At 43.1% G+C, this 21,613-nt stretch overlaps 1 long non-coding RNA gene across 3 annotated transcripts; it reads right to left on the bottom strand.

Moving 5' to 3' along the window:
* Window positions 1–104: 104 nt before the first annotated feature.
* On the bottom strand, window positions 105–11,284 carry LOC124008687. 3 transcript variants are annotated; one of them, XR_006834133.1, is made up of 5 exons: window positions 11,163–11,284; window positions 10,978–11,025; window positions 9,070–9,141; window positions 2,745–2,893; window positions 2,431–2,590 (listed from the first exon to the last, which is right to left on the bottom strand). It is a non-coding gene; the product is annotated as an uncharacterized LOC124008687 (long non-coding RNA). The 3 variants fall into 3 exon arrangements; XR_006834134.1 differs by lacking the exons at window positions 9,070–9,141; window positions 10,978–11,025; window positions 11,163–11,284 and adding exons at window positions 105–584; window positions 4,053–4,856 and having other exon boundaries at window positions 2,499–2,590; XR_006834132.1 differs by lacking the exons at window positions 9,070–9,141; window positions 10,978–11,025; window positions 11,163–11,284 and adding an exon at window positions 4,053–4,846.
* Between the last annotated feature and the right edge of the window lie 10,329 nt (window positions 11,285–21,613).

Raw genomic sequence — 21,613 nt, 5'->3', positions numbered from 1 at the left:
CCACCGTTAATGCTTAAATGGGACTCTGTTGAGTCGGTCGTCACAGGAGAGTAGAGCTTTATTAAAAACAATGGCTATAAAGTAGAGCTTTATTAGAAACAATGGCTAGAGTAGAGCTTTATTAAAACAATGGTTATAGAGTAGAGCTTTATTAAAACAATGGATACAGAGTAGAGCTTTATTAAAACAATGGATACAGAGTAGAGCTTTATTAAAACAATGGGTACAGTGTAGAGCTTTCAGTTATTTTAGAGCTCTTACTGCTTTGTGTTGTCAGATTACACTGTGCTTTAACGCTCTCAGACACACAGGCAGAGGCTGTCATGTTTGACTCAGCCGTGACTGATGGACAGGCAGACAGATATGCAGCAGAGGCCTACTGTGGGGCATTAGCGTGTGTTCACATAGTGTGATAGCAGCGCTAGATAGCCTGACAAAAGACAGACTGTGAAGTTCTGAAGGGATTTTTGGTGGGTTTCTCCTCGAATCTATCGTCTGGTGTGTGTGTTTGTCAGACTGACTGCTTGACTGCTTTTTGTTCAGATCATTTCATAATAGTCTTTCCATCGTTTCTTCCTTCCTTTCTGTAGACAGTGGAGTAAAATAGTTGGGAGAAAGACCAAAAAAATGGGAGAAAGACCAAAAAAAACCTAGCACATGGAATTGAAGCTGAAGCAAAGGACATTCGTTATCCTTCCCGATCAACCTGGTCTCAGAGCATTTCATATTATTTTATATGTACAGTTGAAGACGGAAGTTTACATACACTTAGGTTGGAGTCATTAAAACTCGTTTTTCAAACACTTCCAGTGGGTCATAAAATGATGTCTTGGCTTCTGATAGGCTAATTGACATAATTTGAGTCAATTGGAGGTGTACCTGTGGATGTATTTCAAGGCCTACCTTCAAACTCAGTGCTTCTTTGCTTGACATCATGGTAAAATCAAAAGAAATCAGCAAAGACCTCAGAAAAAAAATTGTAGACCTCCACAAGTCTGGTTCATTCTTGGGAGCAATTACCAAATGCCTGAAGGTACCACGTTCATCTGTACAAACAATAGTATGCAAGTATAAACACCATGGGACCACGCAGTCGTCATACCGCTCAGGAAGGAGACGTGTTCGGTCTCCTAGAGATTAATGTTCTTTGGTGCGAAAAGTGCAAACCAATCACAGAACAACAGCAAAGGACATTGTGAAGATGCTGGAGGAAACAGGTACAAACGTATCTATATCCACAGTAAAACGAGTCCTATATCGACACAACCTGAAAGGCCGCTCAGCAAGGAAGAAGCCACTGCTCCAAAACTGCCATAAAAAAGCCAGACTATGGTTTGCAACTGCATATGGGGGGACAAAAAAACAAACATTTTGGAGAAATGTCCTCTGGTTTGATGAAACAAAAAATAGAACTGTTTGGCCATAATGACCATCGTTATGTTTGGAGGAAAAAGTGGGAGGCTTGCAAGCCGAAGAACACCATCCCAACCGTGAATCACAGGGTGGCAGCATCATGTAGTGGGGGTGCTTTGCTGCAGGAGGGACTGGTGCACTTCACAAAATAGATGGCATCATGAGGAAAGGAAAATTATGTGGATCTATTGAAGCAACATCTCAAGACATCAGTCAGGAAGTTAAAGCTTGGTTAAAGCTGGGTCGCAAATGGGTCTTCCATATGGACAATGACCCCAAGCATACTTCCACAAAGTTGTGGGAAAATGGATTAAGGACAACAAAGTCAAGGTATTGGAGTGGCCATCACAAATCCCTGACCTCAATCCTATAGAAAATGTCCTGCAAATGTGTGGGCAGAATTGAAAAAGTGCGAGCAAGGAAGCCTACAAACCTGACTAAGTTACACCAGCTCTGTCAGGAGGAATGGGACAAAATTCACCCAACTTATTGTGCGAAACTTGTGGCAGGCTACCCGAAGCGTTTGACCCAAGTTAAACAATTTAAAGTCAATGCTACCAAATACACTGAATACTAATTGAGTGTATGTAAACTTCTGACCCACTGGGAATGTGATGAAAGAAATGAAAGCGGAATTAAAATAATTCTCTCTCTATTATTCTGACATTTCACATTCTTAAAATAAAGTGGTGATCCTAACTAAGAAATCAAATTTTTACTAGGATTAAATGTCAGGAATTGTGAAACTGAGTTTAAATGTATTTGGCTAAGGTGTATGTAAACTTCCGAAGGTGTATGTAAACTTCCAACTGTAAATATCTGAATTCACATTTACAGTGTTACGTGAGACCTGGCTGTCAACATAGGCAGTTTGGTGCCACTTTCTATGAGGACCTCTGTTCATAGCAGTGGAGGCTGGTGACTTGAATAATTGAGGATGATGGGAGACCCACGGTATAGGCGCAGAATGCACGGAGACAACAAAGTGTGTTTTAAAAAATCGTCAAAGACTAATTATTTTAACCTAAAGCATTTAATAAAGTCATTTATGGTACAATATTATGGGGAATGAGGGGGCTACTTACATCATGTTGGAAAGGGATTACAGCAGTGATTGAATGAAGGTATGAGGCATGAGTTGAGTTATGAGGCTTGACCAGTGCAGGACAGGATTTGACTGGGAAGACAAAAAATCAATAACACAACACACTACACAGTTAGACAAAAGAGCTAACAATGAGTTAGTCCAAGCAAGGAGTCAAATCACTGATGTGTAATAATGTGATTGGTTCTACATACAGTAGTGGGAGAAAATTGATAGGGGTACTCACAGTGCTTGGAGGGGAAGTATTCAATGTGCGTGCCAGTGTAAGAGCGGGCACATGAGAAGGGGCTTCAGTTAATGTCAGGAGAAAGTTGACGATGGTAGTGAAGTGGAGTAGTCATCACCTCTTAAATCAGGGAACAGGAAGGGACTTGGCTGTAAATACAAATGTCAGATACATTCCATTACAGCTGCGCCATCGTAGGTTTGGACAACTTGCTCTATGAAGTCTCAAATTTAATAAAGTCAAACACGGACTACGCATCTCGCTCACTCGACACATCAAAGAAATGTTCCTGAATAAAGCCCTGATCATCCACATAACTGATGATAACTGACAACTACAAGCAGACTGGTGGCACCATAGGTCCCAGAGCGATGGGGCAATTTTATCCACCGAGACCTGGAGTTTTTCCTTATACAACTAGGAAAGCTCTATGACAGTGTATGACAGTGATTAATCAGTTGTAAAAAAGGTTTTATATGGGCTATGATGTGACCAGTTTTCCTAATCAGGTCACATGGTTTGAAAAAAATTCCTGGCCCTGAAAACACGGTCAAACTGCAGCTACCTTATATTTGTTCATCTAAATTATATTTAGACAAGATTAGGAGTGGGATTTCGTCGACCCAGACACATAGATAACAACTGATAGACCATAGAACTCACCGGGCTGAGCTTGCTTTATGCATGTTTTCATCATGCAGGCCTATGCAACTGTAGGCCTTATAAAAAAATGTACTCAAATCTGTCATCACTATTATGTTGATTAATTCATTCCAGTTAATCGTTTTGTATTTTAAAAATATAAGCAGCCAAGCCAGCCCAATTTTGAATAGAAACTCAATTTGATCACATACATATTTTCTACTGACACACAAATGGACTATAAATACATAACGTTACCAATTAGTTTACCCTGACCAGATGGACAGGGTGCATAGGCTGTATGCATCTGCTCTTATTAGTAGCCTACAGTTGATCAGACTGAAACATATCTGGGTTGAAAACGAGACTTTCTCATGTTTAGGTGTAGCCTAGGCTGCTGCAACATTTATGTAATGACTTTTTGCTTGTGTCTGTTCGGAGTGATTATGTGTTATCATTTTTGCTAAATAAATAGCGGAAGAAAGTGGAAAGTCTACTTGAGTGTACAAGAAAAAATGCGCTGCGTCAACCGCTCTCTTTAATCTAACTTGTAATGGATGATGCGATGGAAGCTATCAAATCGTTCGGAATTGTTTTCGACAAAGCAGAAAAGGCAGAAAGTTACATATGTTCAGCAAGTGTTAGTCCATCGTAACGTGCAATTACCTCTGCAAACTCGTTGTAGTAGTTGCCCTTGTTGGTGGAACTTTCCCTCTCGTCGTGTCCTCTAAAAGTAAATCATTACATGCCCAAAAACGCAGTGGTGTTGATAAGCAGCTTGATAACATCCCTGTTTCTTCTTACTTTCTCGTTGTGTGGTGCAGTTTGAATACGCAGACCTTTGTCATAATCGATGCAGCTTTTTCCCAGAATCTTGAATCTGATGTGGGCATTTATGTGCTCCCTGCTCCTGTTTTGCCATTTAGCTGAACGATCAATGTTGTTCAGGTCACTGTACCCACCTTTCGACCAAGGCTCAGACTTTCCAAAAAGCAGGTAAGGTCAGCAATAAATGCAGCTTCGATGAAAGTTCCCTGTTAACCAGATATACTTTTGATACCAGTTGGTATTGAACGCCCTCAACTTTTCATCCTTCATGAAGCTGAGCTCAGGCAGAGGTCGAACCCTGCATTTAATTTGCAACTTTTCCATGTCCCCCTGAAAATGAAAGGGGTTCTTCAACAAAACGTCCATAACATTTTCGGCAGCATTGGCCATTCTGGCAGAGAAAACTACACATTCGCGCTGGTAACTAGCTAGCTAGTGAAGTTAACAAGGCAAATTTAAATAAATTGCACTAACTGGACACAAAAATAAAGTTCTAAAACCAAGAAAACAATTCATAATATACCTCCTCCATCACCTGTAATTTGAAAAAAACTAATTTGAATGGAATAAAATCCCCAAAATGCTAAACTATCATTCTTCATTCTTAATTCAACAATGTCACCAAATTTCTCAACACATAGAATACCCATAATGCTCTGTGACACAATCCCAATTCAACACACTAGGTTTATTCTCTGATTGGATGGACAACATGTCAGTTTATACTGCAAAAGCTTTGATTGGTTGGAGGGCATCCTCCGGAAGTGGTCATAATTACTATGTATGTCTATGGAAGGGTGTGAGGCCTACGAGCCTCCTAGGTTTTGTATTGAAGTCAATGAAGCCAGAGGAGGACAGACGCTAGCTGACCTCAGGCTACACCATGGCGCTACCCCAGACAGTGCTTTTGAAGTTACTGTAGACCTTCATTGCAAAACCATGTATTTCAATCAATTATTTGGTGACATAGGAATATATTTGGTTTAGTTTTTATCTAAAAAGGATAACTTTTTTTAAATGTTTCACAATAATAATAATAAATTCATATCACTGAGGAGGATGGTCCACCCCTTCCTCCTCTGAGGGGCCTCCATTGGATCATAGAGGTTAGACGATGTGACTACTCTCTCGGCTACAGAATCACACCATGTATGACTACCAATGGTTACATCCATTTAGTAGTTTTCCTGGTTGTTTTATGTTAGTTAAGACAATTTACAGTCCACATTATCACCACACACTTGTCTTACATTTTCCACACGAGTTCACCCGTGTTAGTCCAGTGGGTAGTGGGGGTGGGTGGATGGAGGACCGCAATGGACAAAGAAGGGGGAGAGGGGATGTCAATGTCAATCAGGTGTGGATGGAATGACTTCATTACAACCAGTAGGATTCCAGACCAGACCCTGGAATTGTGTGTGGTTGGGAATGGGGGGTCAGTAGGGAGTGAGGGAGGGATGGAGGGATAGGCAGAAGAGGAATGAGATGGGAATCCCTGTTTTATCCTCTGTGTGATGGAGAGATCCAAATTGATGTCTGCCTGCCTGTCTACCTGTCTGTCTCTGTAGTTTGATAGCCTTCCAGTTACATTTACCAAGACCCAGCCCAAAATGTACAAACCTAGTAAAGAAGATGGAAACAGACTTAGTAGTGCTGTTTCAATAGGACAAAAGTAGAAGTATAATAGAGACAAACACACGCAGCTGTCTCTCTCAACGCCCTCCAAGGACAGTGACGAACAGCAGAGGAGAGGCAGACAGAGGCCGGCGAGTGTCAACAGACCAAGGTCATTTCAGATTGAGAAGTTTGTCAAAATGTGATGACATCAGCAGCAGTCCGTAAAGCGTTATTGCACCTTGCTGCAGGTGCCACTGTGAAACAGTCTGAAATTACAAAAACGCACAAGCTGCCAGAGCACTGCCAAGAATGATTGCCCCTGGAGTTTTTTCTTTCCTCTCTCTCGTTCTTGCTCTCTCTCTATTCCCCCTACCTTCTCTCTCCCCCACCCCAGAACCCCCCCCCCCCAACCTGCCCCTCCTCTCTCTATCTCCTCTCTCTTACACACATGGATAACTGCCAGATGTGAAATGCAGGGAAGGAGGGAGAAATAGGAGGGGGGATACAGATCTAGATTTAATGATATTAAACATGTTTCTTGATGCTCAATAAGAAGCCTATTATGATTGATACAAGGCCACTGACACTTTATCTACGCAGTAACAGAATCATCTGTCACCCAACTGTATTGAATCATTAATATCCGCTCTCTCACTGTGTTTTTTTCCCCTACTGTTAACAGTGACTAATCATCTGTCTAGTTGCCGATGTCTCCGGGTGCTTGATCGGATAGTGTTTGTGAAAACCGACGCAGCTGGGAAGATTGAGAGGGGCCCCATTATGTTTGCTAGCTGCCTGTAGCGATATCCGGCTCTTCTTCTCTCTACATAATACAATGCCAGTAAATAAGTCACGGAGTGTCCAGCGCCACTTCCACTCTTATTTTATTTTGAGTGCTTCCGGTGAGTTGTTCTCCACAGGATGAAATGCTGTTTTATATGTTGGGTGCCTGTCAAGACGCTCCAGCGGCAGACTAAGAGAGGCTGGTGTACAGTAGACTCTTCTAGGCTGAGCTGCATGCTCTATAAGGATACTGCCACGGATCCCTCCGGAACTTTCACCACACACACCTGTCCCCTATTCCAACTGATTAGTGTTTGTATATATGTGCCCTTTGATTTCCATGGTCTTGTCGATTATTGTTACAATGTCCGTTGGTGCAGGTGAGTACCTGTGCTGTGTGTTTTGGGATTTCGTGCCCTTGTGGATTGCGCAGATGATTATGGGTCTCGTCCCATGTGTTAATCATTGTGCGCTAGTGTTATTTATTTGAGGTATTCCTCGCTCTTTTGTTTGGGTTTCAACCCTGTGTTTTTGTAACGTGTTTAGTCTTTGTCCCAGTGCCTTAACACGGCACACCGTAATTTGGGTGAAATTTTAAATAACTGTTACGCTTTCCTGTGCCTGTCTCCCGAATCATTGTTACCAACGTGGCAGAAGAATTGACCATTGAGGGAGACAGCGGGAATGACCCGTCCGACGACGCTTCGACTGGTCCGTCCAGCGTCGCCGCAACTTCAGCAGCTGCGTCTGTGTCGTCCGACGTCGCCACAATGGGTCCATCAGACGACGTAACGTCAGCAGCTACAACTGGCCCGTTGTTCTTTGCTCTTTTGTTTGGGTTTCAACCCTGTGTTTTGTGTAAATGTGTGTGTTTGGTCTCCGTCCCCGTGCCCTTACACGACACGTCGTAATTCGGGGTATAATTTAAAAAAACACTATTACGCATTCCTGTGCCTGTCTCCCGTAACTCTTCATACCAACGTTGACAGATACAGTGTAGGCTACAGTATTATAGTACTTTACATGATTTGTTTGAACGTTGAATTGGCAAAATAAATATGTGTAGCCGGCCGAGGGAAAAACCTTCACTTCGTCAGATTTGGACTTTTCGATTTTTGCTAACTGAGATATCTTTATCAGAACCCGAGTTCTGAGATTTTAAAGTTGACTGCAGCCAAAAAGTTAAAACTGACGAAACAGCATTCAAAGATTTTTTCTAATTCCGCTGAGGCATGAGAGAAAAACACCAACACTCAGCTTGTTTCAAAAGAGATTGTCACTAGATTTATCATTTTGAAAGTAGCAACTGCTGGTATTGTTTGCATGTAATAATCATTACTAGAACACATTATTATACTGTACAATAATAGATACAAATATTTGAATTGGAGCTGAAATTATGTCAATTTTAGTCTGATTATGAATCATCAACAAGAAATCCTTAAAAATAAAAATATTATAGAAAGATCTGATTGATTTGACTATCTACAACACTGGATGGCATGAAAGATGACAAAAATTATGATAATCATTTCAATTCAGCTGTCAGGAACGTGTATTAGAATGAGTTGCCAACGTCTCAATGGCCAGGAGGGACAATCTCATTTGCTGAGAGATGAGATTAGTTTGTCATAAAGGCAAAGTAAAAACAATGCAATACTCACAACACTACAAGAAGTAAGCAAAATAGTACAGCACTAGTGTGCAAAAGCCAACAAAGTGACTGTGTAGTGTCGTGTGTTGACTGAGACCTGGTGTTGTTGAAGGCCGGATGGCAGTGGGCAAGAAGGATTTAATTCATATTGATAATAATCATTCATATTGAGAGTCATGATTATTATCTCTCTCTCTCTCTGACTAGCATGCAAAAAGAGACCTCTAAGACACACAAACACCTCTCCTTCCAGTTCTCTGCTGCCAATGACTGGAACGAACTACAAAAATCTCTGAAACTGGAAACACTTATCTCCCTCACTAGCTTTAAGCACCAACTGTCAGAGCATCTTACAGATTTCTGCACCTGTACATAGCCCACCTATAATTTAGCCCAAACAACTACCTCTTTCCCAACTGTATTTAATTTATATATTTATTTAGCTCCTTTGCACCCCATTATTTTTATTTCTACTTTGCACATTCTTCCATTGCAAAACTACCATTCAAGTGTTTTACTTGCTATATTGTATTTACTTTGCCACCATGGCCTTTTTTTCCTTTACCTCCCTTCTCACCTCATTTGCTCACATTGTATATAGACTTGTTTATACTGTATTATTGACTGTATGTTTGTTTTACTCCATGTGTAACTCTGTGTCGTATCTGTCGAACTGCTTTGCTTTATCTTGGCCAGGTCGCAATTGTAAATGAGAACTTGTTCTCAACTTGCCTACCTGGTTAAATAAAGGTGAAATAGAAAATAAAAACACAAACTACTAGGTCATCTTATTTACCTTACCTGAATGCTCCATGGTGACGACCACGTTGGATCCAGCGCTGGCCGCCAGATCCATGAGCGTCCCTTCATCATCTTACCCAGAGGGAAATAAACATGTTTCAGTACTTTATCAGTCTTTTTTATTTGAAGTCAATAGTCATGGAGACCCAATTTTTTTTTATACACACACATACTGTACACACACGCAAAGAAGGGTCTCTCTTCCTCTTCAAACTACTCTCTTATCTCTGTCTCCCTATCTCTCAATTAATTAACATGAACTTATTAGCTACCTAACGTGTTTTGTGGGATACAGGGATGAAAAATACCATGGCTGGTGAAATAGTCGGTGAAACATTAAAGCTAACGTTAGCTATAGTAGCTTGTCTTCAAACTTGTCTTCAATAGTACTGTCACTCCAACAACACTGGCTATAGCGTACATCGAACAATACAAAGAAGATGCAGGTAGTGAAATCCTTAAGAGAAGGGGTTGAAACCGGTTCAGGGAACAGTTTCCCGAAAACCATAAAATTATGGGTTTTTTTAAGGAACAGAAACAGAACATGGAGTGAAAGTGATCCATACTGTTCCGGAACAGAAGCGTTATTTTTAAAGCATGAGAACCGGTTAATAACACTATTTTACATTCCAGGCACAACAAGACGTAACAAAGCGCCTATGCAAAGCCCTCACTCTGCCACTCAGAAACCTATTCCAGTGTCTGCCAACAAGCTGGAAATCTTTGCATGTCGCCTGTCTGTGTTTTGGCTACCTGCTACCTGCTATTTATATTTTTGACTACTTTTACTTCACTACATTCCTTAAGAAAATATTGTACTTTTTACTCCATACATTTTCCTTGACACCCAAATGTACTTGTTATATTTTGAATGCTTAGCAGGACAGGAATATAGTCAAATTCCCACACTTATCAACCAAACATTCCTTGTCATCCATACGGCCTCTGATCTGGCGGACTCACTAAACACACACGCTTTGTTTATAAATTAAGTCTTAATGTTGGAGTGTGCCCGTGGCTTTCCAAAAATAAAAATAAAATTGTGCCATCTGGTTTGCTTAATATAATGAATTTTAAATGATTATACATTTTCTGATACTTAAGCATATTTTAAACCAAATACTTTTATACTTTTACTCAAGTAGAATTTTACTGGGTGACTTTTACTTGAGTCATTTTCTATTAAGGTATCTTTACTTTTACTCAAGTATGATGGTTGGGAACTTTTTCCACCACTGCCCCTCCCCCCTCCAAAGCATAGGCTACTATACTGACGTTACAATCGTGATTCAGAAAATAGAGAGATTTTTTTATTAGCTAGAGAAGAAATTGATAAACTTTTCTAATGCTAGTTAAGGATACTTTAGGCCTAGTTATCATGTCTCATGTCGGATGTATTAACTACAAAAATGTTCCGGTGCCGCTCTGCACACACAAGCTTGTTAGCTAGTTAGCTCAAGATTGTTGGCTAGCTAGCTCAAAGGACATTCAAAGTTCCCCCATAGAAGCTTCTCCTCCTAGGTATAATTCTGTGGACCTAATTCACATAATGCATGTCATAACAAAATCTCCAGCGCTTCAAGCTTCCTCCACATCTTGCGCCATAGGTTACACTTGTCTGTCCATCACGCATGTAAACAACTAGCTTGCCTGCTCTATCCACACTGATTGGTGAGGTCATTTAATGAGCTAAATGTAAACACCTGTTGAGTTCACAGGTTAAAAAGGGAACAGAAAGGAATGCTATAAACCTGTACTTTTTGTTGGATTCTAACCAGTTCAGAACTTTATTTTGCTGGTCGGAAAAGTGGAACAAAAATGAAGAAAAAAATAAAGAACAAAAGGATTTGAAAATAATTTACGTTCCAATCCCTGCTATTAGAGTGTGATGCCTGGCCGTAAAAATACCTTGCTTGCTCCTCGTTGAAGATGCTCTCTCATCTCTCCATCCATGATCTGAGGTGACAGACAATCGTTGGGACCACTCGTAAAATAATCCTTCATTACCAGTAATTCAGAGCATAGTGGCAACTTTGCTCAAAGTAATGACAACTAACTAGCAAAATCATACAACAAGCAACATGGCTATTTACCTGAGAAGTCAACGGTGATTGATGTCTAACTAGAAAACAGGGAGACAGCATAAGTGTGCATGCACCCTTTCTCACCTGTGCACTCATTCACAGCCCCTCGAAGATTAAAAGCAGTGGACTAGTGTAATCGTATTGGTAGACAAGCCATCTACACCTAGCCAATGCTTGTTCATCTTTGAGGGGAGTGAAGGCGAGTGGCCAGGTCTAGGCGGCTTACAAGAAATGGGATGAGGCTCAAAACGACATAGCTAACCAATGACAAGTTTAGGATAGGATGTCGATTGCTTTGCTTTCTAAAATCAAAATAATTCTGAACTGCTGAAATGACTGCAATACTGTTCATATATTTTGATCAATTTCATGTCATTTTGGCCAGATAATAGGCCTACCACTGATCAAGTAACAAGTGTGAACCTCTTTTATGAACGTTACTCGTTAGCTCCAGTGTACGGCTACTTGTAGACAAACTCTAAATCTGACCCTTCTACTCATAACTACATTGTTGATTGTAAATGATAACTTTATACTACCACTTTACTAACAAGCTAGCTATTTATTCTGTGTCTAAACCAACATGATTTCATTTATTTCTAGCATGTTATCTTAAATGGGCCAAGTCAGCTGCGACACTCTCAGGTCAGGGAAGTTCGAGCTAAAGTCTTCAAATTGGGCATGATAGCTAAATCAAATTTTAAAAAACATGGAAATTAACAGTATTTTATAGTATCCAAATAAACCACAAAAACAGTTTTCAGTTGCATTTTGGCTTTTTGCCAACAATGAGTCGGCGTGACATCCGGTGGTTTCTATAATAATCCATTAATGGATTATTATTTGGAAACACCTGATGAGATTGTATGTTATGATATTCCACCGGATTATTATTATTATGTGAATATCGACTCAGACTATAGTAATAACGCTTGAAAGAAGAACAAGAACAATCTTGTTCTTGTTCTTCTTTCAAGCGTTATTACTATAGTCTGAGTCGATATTCACATAATAATAATGATGCCCACAAATTGGGGAAAACAAGCATTCTTTCCCAGTGTAAAAGAGGCAACTTCATCGTCGATTTTTTGTGATACAGAAAATAACAAAACATGCCAAAAAGCTGCTGTGTTGTTCAATATACATGTAACCAGGTCAAAAATCCCGACCTACGATTCGCAATGCCCCCCACATACGGAAATAGAGCTTGCGAGAAGTGCCCTGTGGCTTCAGGCCTACCCTAGGCTACACGTAGCAGTGTGTGTGAAACATTTAATCACAGGTAAGACATTTGACTTCTTTAGCATAGCTTGTTTGTAACTACACTCACTACTTGAAGCTGTATAGTCCGTTTGAAGCTGTATAGCCCGTTTGAAGCCGCATAGTCCGTTTGAATCTGTATAGCCAGTTTGAAGCTGTATAGCCCCGTTTGAAGCTGTATAGTCCATTTGAAGCTGTATAGCCAGTTTGAAGCTGTATTGTCAGTTTGAAGCTGTATTGTCCGTTTGAAGCTGTATAGCCAGTTTGAAGCTGTATAGCCAGTTTGAAGCTGTATAGCCAGTTTGAAGCTGTATTGTCCATTTGAAGCTGTATTGTCCGTTTGAAGCTGTATTGTCCGTTTGAAGCTGTATTGTCAGTTTGAAGCTGTATTGTCCGTTTGAAGCTGTATTGTCAGTTTGAAGCTGTATTGTCAGTTTGAAGCTGTATAGCCAGTTTGAAGCTGTATTGTCAGTTTGAAGCTGTATAGCCAGTTTGAAGCTGTATTGTCAGTTTGAAGCTGTATTGTCAGTTTGAAGCCGTATAGTCCGTTTGAATCTGTATAGCCAGTTTGAAGCTGTATTGTCAGTTTGAAGCTGTATTGTCAGTTTGAAGCTGTATTGTCCGTTTGAAGCTGTATAGTCCGTTTGAAGCTGTATAGCCAGTTTGAAGCTGTATAGCCAGTTTGAAGCTGTATTGTCCATTTGAAGCTGTATAGTCCATTTTCTATCACTTAATCAAGCCATGGCTGAACCCTTCCTTCTCAACGTGTCAGTGAAATGGTGAACCCAGGTAAACCCTTGGCAGAGGATACGGCATGACTAGTAATCACCACTAATAAGATACGTCTTCCCTTGAAAGACTCCCAGAAAAGCCCTCAATTCATTCCGAGCACAGTCAAAGGCATGGGGACCCTATCCCTCTCTCTCTCTCTCTCTCTCTCTCTCTCTCTCTCTCTCTCTCTCTCTCCCTCTCTCTCTCTCTCTCTCTCTCTCTCTCTCTCTCTCTCTCTCTCTCTCTCTCTCTCTCTCTCTCTCTCTCTCTCTCTCTTCTATCTTTCACCTCTCCCCCTCTCTGAGGCCTCTTCATTATCATTCTCAGGTTATTCCCAGCTCAGTGAATCTGGGGCGCTCGTGAATTAAGGGAGAATTAAGAAGCTTTTGCGGAGCGAAGCCTCTCCAAATCTCACCCCAGATGAAAGGTGTACAGAGACAAGGCTGTATGTGTGTATCAAGTGTGTGTGTCTATGTGCGTGTGTGTGTGTGTGTGTCTGTGTTGAGTCCATGTGCATGTGTCCATGCCTTTTCCGGGCCACGAGCCAAGCAGAGCTCCCTGCAGGCCACAACTGCTGCAACCGTGGAAACATGGCCACGCGATGTAGCCCGTTGCTTTCTGACCGCAGGTGTGGCCACGTGGGAAACAGTTTTCCAGGGGACCGTGAGGCACGAAACCCTCCTCCCAAGTCCTGCCTCTCCTCCAGCCTCTCCCCCTCCCCTTCCCCATATCCCTCACTGGCGATTAATTAGAGTGTTGCCGGAGTAAGACCAAACCACCAGTTATCCGGGGCTAAGCAGCTCTATCATCTCTCCCCCACTACTCTATCATCTCTCTCCCACTCCTCTGTCATATCTCCCCCAATCAAAGAGCACTGAGCAGCAGAGAGAGAGAGATAGAAAGAGAGAGAGAGAGAGAGAGAATGATAGAATGGGAACAGAGTAGAAGAGCCTCTGCTGTGGCATTTAAGCTGTGGCATTTGATTTGGAATCCTCAGGTAGGGTGAATCTTCTCTCTCTCTCAACCTCCCTCTCACTCCAATCACTGTCTTTGTCAGTGACTTTCACCACCACTCTAATCAGAATGAGTTTCGGAGTGACTTGTTTGGGAGAAGTGGATGCCAAAAGTATGGGGTGGAGTCAGGATTGAGTGACGTTCCTACTGGAAGTGAACAGGTACTGGTCTAGCACTGTGGCCAGTTGGACTTTATAGCAGTTTGAAAAATACATGCTGTGTTCTCTCTCTCTCTCTCTCTCTCTCTCTCTCTCTCTCTCTCTCTCTCTCTCTCTCCACCCACCCACCCCAGTGGCCAGTGTCAACATACAGAGTGAGAGGTAGGTGAGGGAGGTCATTGTCAGTTCTGCATCTGTCCGTCAGTGGGGGAGAAGAGGAGGCGGGGGAGATGGGGGCTGGGGGGGGGGGGGTGACTTCCAGAGCTGTACCCGTCTGTCCCCTGCCCACGCTGGGCTGTCACATCACGCTCACTCCCCTCTCCTCCCCCTTCTCTGGAGCCATCTCCACTCACACCAGACCAGCCTTCACTCTGTTTCTTTTGTTTTTTTTAACCCTACTGTCTTTCTTCCATCCTTCCATCCAGATAACGCCAGTGATCCGTTTCCCATTTCTGCTGGAATTATTCTCTGGTCGTGTAATTATAAAATCACACCGCCAATGTCAAACAAAGCTGTTGTATCGATTGACCGAGCGGACGGATTGATTGAGGCGCATTTGCATGGAGATCAGCTTCGAGATCCTAATCGATCAGCCGGGATAAAGTAAAGTCGTCTCTGGACTCCTCGGCTTTCAGAGGTTGAGGTGAAAATGTATTTGTTTGTTTGATACACTTTACACATGAATTGCTCTAATGAATGATACAAATTCGCAAGGTACAAAGCAATGTGATATGACTTGTAAGTTTGTTTTTGACTTCATTATCTGATAGAAGAACATTGGAGAATGAATGCTAATGTGAATCGATGGGGATACACAGCATTACCATAACTCAGTACAACAGGCCTACCATAGTCCATCTTTAGGTCCATCAGCATTTTCCCCTCTCTGGCTTACAGCATCAACAATGGGATCTGTTGTTTCTATCATTGAAATGGCTACACTCAAAGACTTTGCCGGGAACATGATGCTTGTGTTGTTGATTGTTTGCTGGGAGCTTCTTATTTTCTCTTGGGTTCCACCCTAAACATTACAGTACCTCTCTTGGAAACAATGGCTTTCCACACGCCGACTGAATTTCACTACTGATAGGACCGTGATCGAATTCACTCATAAATCAATGTTGTTCAAAACCCAAGCTGTTTCTGTTTATTCCAATACAGCTCGGGCATAACAAGTAACGTGTCATATTGGCCCATACTCATAAATTTATATAACACATTTTCTCCTTGGCCAATGTAGCAAATAAAATCTGTAGTGGAGCCAGGAATGGTCACAGCCCCCCTTCTTTCAGATCATTGGGTGCAAGGGAGAGAGAGAGAGAGAGAGAGAGAGAAACAGAGAGGGAGGAGGGGGTGAGGTTTTTGGTGTACACTGTAGTATTGACTGCTGGACCGCAGCCACACGTACACAAGCGCAGCATCCAGATATGGAAAGCCTGAACGCTGCCTGTGTCTCGCTGCCTTCTGGCCAGGGCCGAGGGTGAAGGAGACGCTACCACACTCTCCTTGTCAGAGACAAGGGTAATTACTGCTGGCTGAAATTACTCAACATTTGTTTAGAAGCTCCCCTGAGCACCCCTTAAATAGATTGTTTCTACTAGAACGCCGATGCCGTTGAACCCCCCCCCCTTGTCTCTTGGTCTCTCCATCACACTGCAGTCCCAACAAACACACACACAATGCAAACCCCCAGCCTTGTCCCTTGTTAAAATAAACACAGTAGAAGACAGACCCTGTGCTAGCTGTGGTCCCCTCTGCTCTATGTATTGAATGGCAGGGCCGTGTTAGATAGGCTTTTCATTAGCTTCATTAACTCATTGGTTGATTTAGGAGGGGTATTGATTGGACTTTGCAGTGTTACACGCTCTGGTTGGTGTTAAAAACAGGTTGTTTTTGTGTATGTTCTTTAGTCATACTTACAGTGAACCATTGAAGAAACACCAAACCCTCCCTCCCCCCTCCCTCCACACATAGCTTTACATGTGGTTTGGTTGTTTTAATTCAATATTGATTTCTCTATACCTCTCTCTCTCTTCTCCTTTTTCTCCCACTCTTTTTCTGAAGGCTGGTTGAATTCACACAATGGATCCCCTCAGTATGCATATAAAAGGGAAAAACAGTTGAAGTCAAGGCCTGTCCCTGTATTTATTGTATGAGATGGTTCCTGTCAAAGATGACATTCTGAAACACTTGACCCACAAAAATGAATTCTTGGCCTGTGCCTAGTGACAGCAGATAGTAATTCATTCTTTTGAAATGTGCTGAGAAAGAGGGAGCGTGTGTGTGTGTGTGTGTGTGTGTGTGTGTGTGTGTGTGTGTGTGTGTGTGTGTGTGTGTGTGTGTGTGTGTGTGTGTGTGTGTGTGTGTGTGTGTGTGTGTGTGTGTGTGAGTGGGGTGGTAGAGTGTGTGAGAGAGGGGGGAGGTAGAGAGAGAGAGGGAGGTAGAGAGAGGGGGGCAGAGAGATGGATAGGGGGGCAGAGAGATGGATAGGGGGAGAGAGAGAGAGAGAGAGAGAGAGAGAGAGAGAGAGAGAGGGGGGAGAGGGAGAGGAAGAGAGAGCGATGGGTAGGAGAGAGCGGGAGAGAGAGAGAGAGTGAGAGATACGCCCAGGCCGTAAGCAGGCAAACAGGACCAACCCCCACTCTTACACTAGCCCAAGCCAATGGCATGTACCAGATGCTCAGCAGGCTCTGCTCACACTTACTGGCCTGAGGCCAAACCACACGACCAAAAACATTGGGCACTTTATGGAACACAAAGTCTTCACTAGCTCATCCTGGAATATCCAAGGCCTGAGGTCATCTGCCTTTGGCCTAAAGAGCAGGAACCTGGACTTCATCAAAGAAATCGGAAATACAGACATTGCCGTCCTACAAGAAACCTGGTATAGAGGAGACAGACCAACTGGTTGCCCTCTAGGTTACAGAAAGCTGGTCGTTCTATCCACCAATCTACCAGGTGTGAACCAAGGAAGGGACTCAGGGGGTATGCTAATTTGATATAGAGCAGACCTAACTCACTCCGTTAAATTAATCAAAATAAGAACATTTTACATTTGGCTAGAAATTCAAAAGGAAATGATCTTAACAGACACAAATGTCCTCCTGTGTGTTACATATATCCCCCCACTAGAATCCCCATACTTTAATGAAGACAGCTTCTCCATCCTGGAGGGGGAAATCAATCATTTCCAGGCTCAGGGACATGTACTAGTCTGTGGCGACCTAAATGCCAGAACCGGACAAGAACCTGACACCCTCAGCACACAGGGGGACAAACACCTGCCTGGAGGTGACAACATTCCCTCCCCCATATGCCCCCCTAGGCACAACTATGACAACATAACCAACAGAAACGGGTCACAACTCCTGCAGCTCTGTCGCACGCTGGGTATGTACGTAGTCAATGGTAGGCTTCGAGGGAACTCCTATGGCAGGTACACCTACAGCTCATCTCTTGGCAGTAGTAGTGTAGCCTACTTTATCACTGACCTCAACCCAGAGTCTCTCAGAGCGTTCACAGTCAGCCCACTGATACCCCTGACAGACCACAGCAAAATCACAGTCTACTTGAACAGAGCAATACTCAATCATCAGAGCAATACTCCAGAGGCATCAAAGCCAAAGCAACTGAGTAATATTAAGAAATGCTATAGATGGAAGGAATGCAGTTTGGAAACCTATCAAAAAACAATTTGCCAAAAACAAATTCAATCCCTTTTAGACAACTTCCTGGACAAAACTTTCCACTGTAATAGTGAAGGTGTAAACTTGGCAGTAGCAAATCTTACATTACATTACATTTAAGTCATTTAGCAGACGCTCTTATCCAGAGCGACTTACAAATTGGTGCATTCACCTTATGACATCCAGTGGAACAGTCACTTTACAATAGTGCATCTAAATCTTAAAGGGGGGGGGGGGGGTGAGAAGGATTACTTATCCTATCCTAGGTATTCCTTAAAGAGGTGGGGTTTCAGGTGTTTCCGGAAGGTGGTGATTGACTCCGCTGTCCTGGCGTCGTGAGGGAGTTTGTTTCACCATTGGGGGGGCCAGAGCAGCGAACAGTTTTGACTGGGCTGAGCGGGAACTGTACTTCCTCAGTGGTAGGGAGGCGAGCAGGCCAGAGGTGGATGAACGCAGTGCCCTTGTTTGGGTGTAGGGCCTGATCAGAGCCTGGAGGTACTGAGGTGCCGTTCCCCTCACAGCTCCGTAGGCAAGCACCATGGTCTTGTAGCGGATGCGAGCTTCAACTGGAAGCCAGTGGAGAGAGCGGAGGAGCGGGGTGACGTGAGAGAACTTGGGAAGGTTGAACACCAGACGGGCTGCGGCGTTCTGGATGAGTTGTAGGGGTTTAAATATACTGTTTCTTAACAGTATATTTGACCTCTCAGCTTCCCTATCAAATCTATAAAATCTCAAATAGAAAACCGAAGAAAATGAACAACACTGACAAATGGTTTGATGAAGTATGCAAAAATCTAAGAAAGAAATTGAGAAACCTGTCCAACCAAAAACATAGAGACCCAGAAAACCTTCACTACGGTGAATCACTAAGACATTACAGAAATACACTACGGAAAAAGAAGGAACAGCACGTCAGAAATCGGCTCAATGTAATTGAAGAATCCATAGACTCTAATCACTTCTGGGAAAATTGGAAAACACTGAACAAACAACAACACAAATAATTATCTATCCAAAATGGAGATGTATGTGTAAACCACATCTCCAATCTTTTGGGCTCTATAACAAAGAACAAACAGGACAAAATAAAAACCCTTGATACTGATGATACTTTCCAAGATGGCGTAGCAGTAACTCGTCCTGTCGTATCGTCTCTCTGTAAATATCGTCTCTTTTTCATTTTAGATATTTTAGATATTTTTTTCTTCGCATATCTTTAAAAACATTTTGCTAAACCTAAGCTTCCAAATACTCTTCTGCAACCCGCCAATGTAGCTACTTTTCCTAAAGTAGTTATATTTACTTCGAAACCGGAACCCTTCAACTGAAGCTAGCCAGCTATGCTAGCGGTCTTCAGCTAATCTTTAGCTCGGAAAGCTCTCGCCAGTTCGAACAACGCGACGCTAACCAGAGCATAACGGACCTATTTATTTTTTATTTTTTACCCCCGGATTCCCACCACAAACGGAACATTCTTCAGCTGGATCTTCACAACTAGCTATCGAGCTAAACAGCAACCCTGGTTGATTACTCCTGGCTAGCGTTTCCACCCACGTAGCTTGAAGCTAGCCCGGCCAGAGCTCCTAGCATACTCCTGGGCTACAATACCTTGACAACGACCGGTCTATCGATGTCACCGCATGAAGAGGAATAAACAGACTCACCCCATCGCAACGTCCTACAAAGGCTAACTCTCTAGCCCTCGCTATCTCCTTGCGTGGTCCTTCTCTAGCTCAGTTGGTAGAACATGGCGCTTGTAACGCCAGGGTAGTGGGTTCGATTCCCGGGACCACCCATACGTAGAATGTATGCACACATGACTGTAAGTCGCTTTGGATAAAAGCGTCCGCTAAATGGCATATATTATTATTATTATATAACTCGGCATGCTAACTGCTAGCTTGTTTAGCTTGTTTAGCCCAGAACACACCCAAGAACCTCCAGAAGCTAATCAGCTAGCTACAAGCTATTTAGCTACCAGCTAGCTAGCTACAAGCTATTTAGCTACCAGCTAGCTAGCTACAAGCTACTTAGTCATTGTTAGTTTTCTTAACCTGGATAACACTCGCCAGCCCCCCTGCCCCTGGACTCTGATCACTTGGCTACATAGCTGATGCACGCTGGACTGTCCATTAATCACGGTACTCGATTCTGCTTGTTTGTTTTATCTGTCGGCCCCGTTGCCTAGTCAATGCCATTTTACCTGCTGTTGTTATGCTAGCCGATTAGCTGTTGTCTCACCCACTGTTTTAGCTAGCTTTCCCAATTCAACACCTGTGATTACTGTATGCCTCGCTGTATGTCTCTCCCAAATATCAATATGCCTTGTATACTGTTGCTCAGGTTAGTTATCATTGTTTTAGTTCACTATGGAGCCCCTAGCCCCACTCCTCATACCCCTGATACCTCCTTTGTCCCTCCTCCAACATATGCGGTGACCTCACCCATTACCACCAGCATGTCCAGAGATAAAACCTCTCTCATCATCACCCAGTGCCTGGGCTTACCAACGCCATACCCGCACCCCACCATACCCCTGTCTGCGCATTATGCCCTGAATATATTCTACCATGCCCAGAAACCTGCTCCTCTAATTCTCTGTCCCCAACGCTCTAGGCAACCAGTTTTGATAGCCCTTAGCCGCACCCTCATACTACTCCTTCTCTGTTCCGCGGGTGATGTGGAGGTAAACCCTGGCCCTGCATGTCCCCAGGCACCCTCATTTGTTGACTTCTGTGATCGAAAAAGCCTTGGTTTCATGCATGTCAACATCAGAAGCCTCCTCCCTAAGTTTGTTTTACTCACTGCTTTAGCACACTCTGCTAACCCTGATGTCCTTGCCGTGTCTGAATCCTGGCTCAGGAAGGCCACCAAAAATTCAGAGATTTCCATACCCAACTATAACATCTTCCGTCAAGATAGAACTGCTAAAGGGGGAGGAGTTGCAGTCTACTGCAGAGATAGCCTGCAAAGTAATGTCATACTTTCCAGGTCCATACCCAAACAGTTCGAACTACAAATTCTGAAAATCACTCTCTCCAGAAATAAGTCTCTCACTGTTGCCGCCTGCTACCGACCCCCCCCCCCCCCCCCAGCTCCCAGCTGTGCCCTGGACACCATTTGTGAATTGATTGCCCCCCATCTAGATTCAGAGTTTGCTCTGCTAGGTGACCTAAACTGGGATATGCTTAACACCCCGGCAGTCCTACAATCTAAGCTAGATGCCCTCAATCTTACACAAATCATCAAAGAACCCACCAGGTACAACCCTAACTCTGTAAGCAAGGGCACCCTCATAGACGTCATCCTGACCAACTGGCCCTCCAAATACACCTCCGCTGTCTTCAACCAGGATCTCAGCGACCACTGCCTCATTGCCTGTATCCGCTACGGTGCCGCAGTCAAACGACCACCACTCATCACTGTCAAACGCTCCCTAAAACACTTCTGTGAGCAGGCCTTTCTAATCGACCTGGCCCGGGTATCCTGGAAGGACATTGACCTCATCCCGTCAGTTGAGGATGCCTGGTCATTCTTTAAGAGTAACTTCCTCACCATTTTAGATAAGCAT

The sequence above is a fragment of the Oncorhynchus gorbuscha genome, linkage group LG21 (assembly GCF_021184085.1).
Source record: "Oncorhynchus gorbuscha isolate QuinsamMale2020 ecotype Even-year linkage group LG21, OgorEven_v1.0, whole genome shotgun sequence".
NCBI lineage: Eukaryota > Metazoa > Chordata > Actinopteri > Salmoniformes > Salmonidae > Oncorhynchus > Oncorhynchus gorbuscha.
This window is presented reverse-complemented; position numbering and strand designations above follow the sequence as displayed.